Source organism: Papaver somniferum, chromosome 9 (genome assembly GCF_003573695.1).
Source record: "Papaver somniferum cultivar HN1 chromosome 9, ASM357369v1, whole genome shotgun sequence".
Lineage (NCBI taxonomy): Eukaryota > Viridiplantae > Streptophyta > Magnoliopsida > Ranunculales > Papaveraceae > Papaver > Papaver somniferum.
The window spans coordinates 163,242,225-163,252,967 of record NC_039366.1 but is presented as its reverse complement, the minus strand read 5'-3'; positions in this window follow the sequence as shown (position 1 = coordinate 163,252,967).

The window sequence follows — 10,743 nt, the reverse complement described above, 5'->3', positions numbered from 1 at the left end:
ACACACACACAAAAAAAAAAAAACCTCCTCTACTACTTCATACTCTTTCCTACTCTCAATTATTTCCAAACCCACTCATACAAATCATCTAACTAATCTAAGTAATTTAATTAATCTAATCATTTCAATTAAATTAGTGTTAATCATTGCAGGGGTAAGTTTTCCATTTAGGAAGTACAAGGATAAAGGGTGGCTTCTTTTACTTCATAATGACCTAGTTTTTCTCTCATTAGGTATACCCCAATTAATTTGGGTATACCCCAATTAAGCCAGATTTATTATTGGATAAAGAGTATTATTATTGTAGGAAACTAGTTGGAAGCCTAACAAGTTAATCTTCTCTCTTACAGTAACAGAATAGTTTCTCTTTCCTTCCTCCTCTCTTGCGATAAGAGAAATACAAAAACCCTAAAGCGCCACTGCTCCGATCTGCCTCCATGAGAGCAGATCGGAGCAGTTCTTCCTAAATAATCTCTTCTATTTCATTCCTTTGCTTGTTAGTTAAATTTTAGTACTCGATTTAGCTTTATTGTTTTCCAATTTCCAGATCTACAAAGTCTGCAACTTTTTTAGAGTTTGATACTCTTCTTAGATTCAGTAGCACGTTTGTAAATCTCGTTTTATATTTTGGTTTTTATCTTAGGGTTTGTGCTTTTTCTCCTTCATTCATAGCTCAAGCGTAAGAACATGTGTTTCTATGGTGATATATCATTTGCAACAACAACGACAACAACTTCAACTCTATCAATGGAATTAACAACATCAACCTCAAGATCATCATCAACAATCTCATCAACTTCAACAATAGTTACCAATACTCCAAGGCCGACTCAGACTGTTTCAGACTGATTTCAACCAACACAGAAGACTCCGGTTACTTTAGTTTTAGATTTAGTTTATGTTACTTTGATACTTTGGATTACCTTGATTTACAAGGTGTTAAAAAACCCTGGTTGGATATTTTGAAGATCCCATGGCTGCTTTTGGCAGTGATGCAATGCTTAGTTTGGTTTTAAACAAAACAATATTGGCCACCTGATGTAGATTTGTCCTCTATGACAATTGAGAATTCCGATTTGGTTGTAATGTGTGTAATGGTAGGAGTGACAGTCAAAAAATGGTGGAGAAAATATTTGATGATTGTAGATGATCTTTGTAAACTCTGTAATGATTTCGATCTCAAATCGGCTTTATTAATCGACCTTTGAGGCTTGCCTCTTTTATGAAAAAAAATACAAAACAAGCTAAGCTCCAACAGCGAACTACTACATTAATTTGACATAAAGAAGTTTTCATTGGATTAAGAAACTTAATACACTCCTACTTCAGCTGCTAAGGGTGAGTGGATCTGAAATGGAGGTTTAGTCCACCATATTCTAGCAAGGTTATTTATCCTTACATGTTTGGCTATAATATCATCTACCTGATTACATCCTTGGATAAAGTGCACTTCTTATTAAACACTAAAAGAGCCCATTTCCAGATATATTGATACTTTTTTTTTTTGGAAAAAGAGTGGACTACATATTATTGATAGTAGAGTCTGTGTAATCGGTTACATGCCCAAGTTGGCTATTATCTTGAAAATCATACCTAGTGTTTACATTAGGCTTACTCTAATGGGGGAGTAAGATTCAACTTTCTCCCCCAAAAGTGTCGTTCTTCCGTCGTAAAAATCTTGAGTTCAACGAGTTGTCTTTAGTTTGCTTGAACGTGAGATGGAATCAACACTGGGACGCCATTAGTTTGGCGTCTAGGAAATACTTTATAGAAATTCAGCCATCAGGATCATATAGACCGTTGAATTTATAGTCTTATTGGTGATCTAACGGTTGATACATCAGAAGCCATTTAAAATGGCGTCTGATGCCATTTCAAATGCTATCTTTGTTTTGAATCTTGAATTCCCACTACGCTTGGACGTTGAATTTTGATGACGTGGGTTCTCCAAGAATGTTAAATCTTGGAGAACCATTAGAGTAAGCCTTAGTGGTATTCAGAATATTCAAAGTTTCAGACACTTGGTTCATACTTCCTACTTCAAAGATTGAATTTTTGAATAATCCCCTTTTCGCGCCATCCCTTACGATATTTCTGGAATGACTAGCACTTCCTTCCAAAGTTATCATATCATGGTTATTCCTTTCGTCTCCATTTTTGACATTATCGAGATGACCCTGATCCATAACCTTAGTGCAGTAATCATTGATAACCATATCCTCAGTTTCACTTACTCCATTTACATTATCTGATTGGTCTTCACCCTTCCTAGAGAAACCATATGTAGAACTTGAACTACACTCCAGATTCTGATCTAACCTTTCCAAGACTTCAAACCAGTTCTTCATGTTTCTCACTTCCATTTGTGACCACATCCAATCTCTACCAAAAATAACTTTTAGCCTATACATATTACTAAGCATTATATTATCTTTCATAATATTACAGAAACCAACTTTAAAGGAAATAAAGTTTTATAAATCTTCTCAAATTCTGCATCCCTGATGTAATCTTCAAGATTCATGTTTTGTATCCCAGTATTTGAGTCTCCAGAGGACCCCTTTGCCTACCATATAACTGTGACTCTATTACATTTTAAACCAATCAGCCACCGCATCACAGTTATCATGGTCTTTTTATTTCTACAGTCATTCCTCGTGGTGCTCCACTGCACCTGGCACCTTTGAACTTGCATGCCAAATCAGTTACATACAAGATAAGGTAAGTTTCAGAACTCTGAATGTTGCTAGCCACAGTAAAATAAGCCTTATTACTTCCATTTTCTCTAGATATTGTTGTTCATGTCTTCCTCTTTCTTTTGGAGTTGTTGTCTGCCATAATATGACTCACAATATGGCTCGCTATAAACTTGTGACAAGGTTTTGTTTTCTCAAAGACGTTCTGGCACCTAGATTTCCATATAAACCAAATAGTAGTAGCACAAATGTTTTCCCAGTTAACATCATCATGACTGAAGTTTTTTTTATTTTGAAACCAATTTTTAAACCAAATTTGAAAAGTATGATTTTTTGTTTTAACTCTACTGGTGTTGTACGACAGACACTTCCAAACAATTCTAACAATTTCACAATTCATGAATAGATGGTCAATGTTCTCTATTTCAGAGTTGCACAAAGTACAACAATTATCTATGTTGTTTAGAATCCTGTGGATTCTATCTCCTAATGGAAGAATGTCATGAAGACACTTCCAAATGAAAACTTCAATTTTGGGCATAACATTCATTTTCCATAGCCTAGTCCAATTAATTGTGCTAGTAACATAACTTATAGGCGGTTGGAACCATCATTTCCGGACAAGTTTTTATAAAGAGCCCCAACAGTGAAGTCCAAGTGTGGAGTATAACTCCAGCTCAGCTTATCTTTAGAATTAATATCAAACTTGATAACAATAATTTTTTGGATTATAATTAACATCAGTAAAATACATTTTGAGTTTGTTTAAATCCTGATTGAAAAAGCGGGGGTCTAACAACCACACCCGATATTTCGTTTAGGAAATATGTATGGATTAACTCCAATATAATTCCAAGAGAATCAACTAGACAATCAGACTCAATCAAGGAAAATATATCAAGAGTTATATCTCAATTTCTCAATACAATCTGCAATCGAACATATAGGAATCTGTGAGCCTGATTGATATGAGAAATAACTTGAATGGTACCAAAGACCAATGTTCAAGTGTCAATCAATTTATATCAACAACCAAAGGTTGGATTATCTAACTGATTGAACTACGCACAACCTGTGATATTTCAATTATATAAACAAATATAATGCGGAAAAGAAATAACACAGACACCAGAAGTTTTGTTAATGAGGAAACCGCAAATGCAGAAAAATCCCGGGACTTAGTCCAGTAAGCCGCTACAGACTCTAGCCTACTACAAGTTAACTTCGGACTGGAATGTAGTTGATCCCTAATCAATCTCACACTGATAAAGGTACAGTTGTGTTCCTTACGCCTCTGAATCCCAGAAGAACTCTACGCACTTGATTCCCTTAGATGATCTCACCCACAACTAAGAGTTGCTACGACCCAAAGTTGAAGACTTGATAAACAAATCTGTCTCACACAGAAAAGTCTATTGAATAGATAAATTTGTATCCCACAGAAATACCTACGAGTTTTTGTTCCGTCTTATGATAAATCAAGGTGAACAGGAACCAATTGATACACCGGTCTTATATTCCCGAAGAACAGCCTAGTAATATCAATCACCTCACAATAACTTAACCTATGGTGGCGGAACAAGGTATTGTGGAATCACAAAGAATGAAACGAAGAGCTTTGTGATTACTTTTTATATCTTACCTATCGGAGATAAATCTCGAGAAAACCTTAGAGATGATAGTACTCAATACGATAGAAAAAAGTAAGATCAGAACATGCAACTACTGAGAAAATAGTTGGGTCTGGCTTCATAATCCCAATGAAGTCTTCAAGCCATTAACCTATAATGATTTTAGGAAAAACCTAGGTTAAAAGAGAATCGACTCTACTCGCAACTAGTATCACACATGAGGTGTGGGGATTAGGTTTCCCAGTTGCTAGAGTTCTCCCTTATATAGTCTCCAAATCAGGGTTTGATAACTTTGGGACAAAGCAATCAATATTCACTGTTAGATGAAAACCTGATTAGATTCAAGCCAATATATTTCAACCGTTAGATGGTCTTGGCTTGTTACACACAAATGAAATGTACCTTTATTTAGAATTGGGTAACCGTACCTAAACGTGTACACTTAGTTGGTCAACAATAGTTAATCGATGTTAGCCATATGAAACTTTCATATCAACCTTGTTCATCTTAATCACAACTAGTTCAAATGACTCAAATGAAACTAGTTATAGAGTTGTTCAATTGTTTATATTTTCATAGAAGTACACAAGACACAATTCATGAACATCATAGCCACGGTTTGCAAAGATTGCATTCCTTATTATATAAAGTATTTTTTCATGAGTATGTAAATATACTTAACCGATTTTAGAACTTAACCCACTCAAGTATGCAAACGGGTACGCATACTTAAGTTCCCGGACTTGGTCTTGTTCGCCAGTATGCAAACGGGTACACATACTGTCGTTCATGACCGAACTAAGTTAAAAATCAGTACGCATACGGGTACGCATACTATAGTTCCCGGACTTCAACTTTTGAATAAGTACGCATACGGGTATGCATAATAAATTCCCGGATTTGGAATACACGTGCAATAGTTAGCATACAAGTACGCATACTGTGCTATATCCAATCAATGGTTAATTGTTCTAAACTCCCATTTTAATCATTGAAACATTCTTAGAAGACGAGAATAGCTGTCTCACACAAACTATTAGCTTCAAAGAAATTTTCAAGTGATCAAATGATCAATACGAAACATTCCGAGTCTACATCAAATGACTGTCACACACAAATCATATAAGATGTCACCAGGCGATGTTCTCATGATCATCTTTTGACTTTCGTCAAGAATAAAAGATGAACTTGGTTAAAGAGAAAGCTTACCAACACATATTTTGAGAAATATGTAAGCGAGTTAAGCTCAGCTCGAAATATCAAATGTGTATAATTTAAAGTCTATATAGCTAGGAGATAGAATAGAAATAGACTTTTGAAAGATATATGAGTTCAAGTCTCCACATATCTTTTGTTGATGAAGTTCCACATACTCCCGTTAGTAGTTCTTCGTCTTTAATCGATGAACGCCGTGAAGTCTAAAGCTGAACTACACATTCTATCCTAATCCGAGACATAGCTATATGTAGACTAGAAATCAAGACTTATAGTTTTGACAATTAAACTTGATAAACAAGCTTGAGATAGCAACGCTTGCGATTTCGACTGAGCAGTGCTCTAACAATCTCCCCCTTTGTCAATTTTAGTGAAAAAACTATCTATACATATGGATTACAAAATAAATAAACTTTGTAGCTTCTCATCCAAATGCTTGATTTCCTTAGTTCTTCAACATTACTCGAAATCTTCGTCACTTCTAAGTACTCCAGTGATTCTGAACGTGTTCAACTCATTATCATAGTTGTTGAAGATCCGTAGCCATAACAATATATAAAAACAAGATGTTTTCGTATTGTTATACAGTATCATAGTATTATTACACAACATCAAATCTCAATTATATCACAACTTTGACAATAATACTATGGCGATATGTATCACTCCCCCTTAGTCAATACTTCATCTCACAATGAAAACCACTCCCCCTTACATAATGATTCGTAAACCATATTATTTGTAGTGTGAACTACACAATAATTCTCCCCCTTTTTGTCAATATAAATTGGCAAAGGTACGAAAACTAGAGGGATCAAAATGAAATTCTCATAAGATACTTCATGACTAAAAAAGAATATATCAACTTTGTTTCGATGATTTCACATAGTCGAAAGTTAGTGTATTCATGAAGGAGTTTATAAAGATACAAGATAACTCCTACAATATTCCATAGCCGCACTCCCCGCTAAGATTTGGAAATTAAGCACAAGTTCAATTAAGGACTCTCCCCCATAAAATTTCATTCCGAAAGGAACAACAAGAGTGACCTTACTTTTACAAGAAAATAAGGATTTCTTTGGACAATAACAAATCACATGAGACATGAATTTGTATCCAGAAAACTCAATTAAATTAACCACAAAGGAACCTTAATGATTAATTTAATCGGAAATGCTCAACATAAGGACACTTACAGAGCCATACAGTACTTTCACATAAAAGTGGATCATGGAAAGATCAATACTGCAGAATATTCAAAGATTCATTCTATTTTCATCAATATTTGTATAATGATACCATAGACTTAATCTTTGACATCGAAAGTTCATTCCATTTCCGATCAATATTTGCATAATGACATAATAGACTTAACTTTTGACATAACGGGACAATCATAGTTCTCGGGCGTAAACACACATATCCAATAACATTATTTTTGCAATATATAAAACCAATAAAGATTAATAGTGCAAAATCATCTTCCAAATAAACTTTAGAATTCAAATAAATAAATCTAAAAACATTGCAAGATAAAATCGTTGGCAATAGCTATGTGTAGTCACAATATATGCTATTCCAAACCCTAGTTATCCTTCTTAAAAACACAAGAATAAATTCTCATAAGAAGTTTTATAGACAAAAAAAAAACTAAAAAAAGAAAGCAAATGACTCCTAAACCGACAAAACCGATCATAAACTGAAATCAAGGAGCACTTCCGAAACCCTCACGAGTCTTGAGGCCTTTGAGCTTGTGATTTACAGCATCCACTGCTTCTTCAGAGAAGATATCCTTATTGAGAAGATCTTTAACACGTGTCTTCATGAGAACAAGGTCAGAGTTAACCTTTTTCAACTTAGTTCTTAACACATCGATACCTTTCATGGTATCAACGAGCTACAGTTTCGCTTCCTCAAAGTATTTAAGAAAATCATGAACCACTTCAGCAAAAACCATATCCTCATGCTCTTGATGAGTATATGCGTAGTAGCATGAGACATCATCATAATCTTCAGGATTTTGATATTTGATATCATCAACATCTACTAGGGTTCTTTTCTTCTTCCCTTTGGACTCGAAACCAATACCCTTATCAAGAAAACCTTTTGCAAAATCACAAGTGCGAGAAGGTGATGACATTCTTGACAAACAGAGAATACCCTAGAGTACGCATACGTGACTCAACAGGATTGGTATTTAAAGGGTTTCTTAAGGAATAACTTTAGGGTTTCTAAAAATTGGTTCGTGACACTTCAAAGTGGATACCCGTACGAAATCCAATATGGTCCCCAAACTAGAACTTAAAAACTGTAAAGTACCTTTTTACAAGGTAAAAGGAATATAACAAAAAATTTCTACGAGAAGATTTTCTTTCACAATTTTTGGCTCAATAAATTTTATATTTCCACAGAGAGAAAAATTTAGAGCACAAGAGTAGCAGACAACTTAGTTGCAAAAAAAAAAAAAAAACTTTTTCAAGAAATAAAAAGAAGGCAATCCAAGAGATTCTCGAGACACAAACAATACTTAGGCAAAGATATCTGTAGACAATAGTTTAGCTACGGACGACAAGAAAATAGCTCAACTAAGCATAAAGCATTTTACCAATAAGTAGTATACTTGATCATTAGTAAATCTTACTCAACATGATGTTTATGAGTATTCAACCATTGTGATTAATTAACACAAGTATGAGCTTTATGCTCATTAAATGAATATTTTTCATGGTTAATCCTCTTTCTCCTTCTAATTTTCGGAGGTAACCCTTTTTGATGTGAAAATGTATTATAAAATTTACTATCATCAAAATATGAGACTAAATTTGAATACTTACTAGAAGAAGTTTGCATAGAGGTTTTTGACAGTCTGTTGACGAGATCCTTGTATCCTTCAATTATCAGATTAAGGTTGTCCTTCATATCTCCAATATCATCTACTGGTACTTTTCTCACGTTTTGAACATCATCCTTTACTTTAGGTTGAAGAGAACCTTTATGAAATCTCCTTGAACGATTTGTATTAATGCTACAATTTGTTCGAACGTTCGATGAGCAGATTGAACTGACTTTCCTGGAACAATTCACAGGATGAGTACTAAAACCAACAGGTTTAGACATATGAATGTCAATTACACCTTTAAGAATTAAATATAAGGTGTGTTGAAGTCGACCAAAATAGTTGTCATTCAACTTCAATTTGCTCTTCCGTTGAACATGTCCTTTTGAATCACAAAAGAGACATATACTTTTTGATCACTGGAGTGATTAGAGTGTGTTGAATTAACAACATCGTTAGAGATTTCTTCCTTCTGTGAGATGTGGTGTTTCCTTTCTTAGAGGATGAACCAAGCACCTTTTTATCGAAAGTAAGGGTTTGAAGTGTAACTTCTGAATATGGTTTTATTAGAGAAACATGATTACAAGCAGCCATGTTTTCTAATATCACAGAAGAATCAGAAGTAATTGGTATGAATGACTGCACATAACGACCTTTATCTTGAATAAAGAGATTACTCAATAGTCGTTTTATTTCAAGGGCATCTTCTTTGAGTTTAGCCCCGACTAATATTTGGGAGGAACAAACTACAACATTTTCTTCACGAAGAACCCTTAATTGGGGATCAGGATCTTTTACCATACCAACCATTGTATTGACCTTGTATTTCAGCCTATTGATTTCAACTGCATGGATTCTAACAAGTTTTAGAATCGCTGCACTCTCTTGGGTTGCTTCCCTTTCTACTTCAGAATCAGATTCGTCAGTAAGATAATCAGGGTAAAACTTATCTAAACTTTTTTGTTTCATAATAATGGAATGTTCATCTATATGTGAGATTGACAAGTCTTTCTCTTCAATAGGTTTCATAGAAACATAACTTTTGTCTCTGGGGATGCGTTTGTCAGAGATAACACTACTGTCACTGCTACAAACACAGACTTATGCGGTCTTAAACGTGTTTGCCTGCTCTGATACCAATTGAAAAAGCGGGGGTCTAACAACCACAACCAATATTTTGTTTACACAATCTGTATGGACTAAATCCAATATAATTCCAAGAGAATCAACTAGACAATCAGACTCAATCAAGGAAAATATATCCAAGGCTTACATCTCAATTTATCAATACAATCTGCAATCGAACAGATAGGAATCTGTGAGCCTGATTGATATGAGAAATAACTTGAATGGTACCAAAGACAGATGTTCAAGTGTCAATTAATTTATATCAACAACCAAAGGTTGGATTATCTAATTGATTGAACTACGCACAACCTGTGATATTTTAATTATATAAACAAATATAATGCGGAAAATAAATAACACAGACACCAGAAGTTTTGTTAACGAGAAAACCGCAAATGCAGAAAAATCCCGTGACCTAGTCCAGTTTTGAACACCACACTGTATTAATCCACTACAGACTCTATCCTACTACAAGTTAACTTCGGACTGGAATGTATTTGAGCCCTAACCAATCTCACACTGATTAAGGTACAGTCGCCTTCCTTATGCCTCTGAATCCCAACAAAACTCTACGCACTTGATTTCCTTAGCTGATCTCACCCACAACTAAGAGTTGACAGGACCCAAAGTCGAAGACTTGATAAACAAATCTGTATCACACAGAAAAGTCTATTGAATAGATAAATCTTTCTCCCACAGAAATACCTACGAGTTTTTGTTCCGTCTTTTAATAAATCAAGGTGAATAAGAACCAATTGATACACCGGTCTTGTATTCCCAAAGAACATCCTAGTAATAACTTAACAGTATGGTAGCGGAACAAGGTATTGTGGAATCACAAAGAATGAGACGAAGATCTTTGTGATTACTTTTTATATCTTACCTATCGGAGATAAATCTCGAGAAAATCTTAGAGAAGATAGTACTCAATACGATAGAACAAAGTAAGATCAGAACACGCAAATACAGAGAAAATAGTGGGGCCTGGCTTCACAATCCCAATGAAGTCTTCAAGTCGTTAACCTATAATGGTTTTAGGAAAAACCTAGTTAAAGGAGAGTCGACTCTAGTCGCAACTAGTATCACACATGAGGTGTGGGGATTAGATTTCCCAGTTGCTAGAGTTGTCCCTTATATAGTCTTCAAATCAGGGTTTGATAACTTTGGGACAAAGAAATCAATATTCACCGTTATATGAAAACCTAATTAGATTCAATCCAATATAATTCAACCGTTA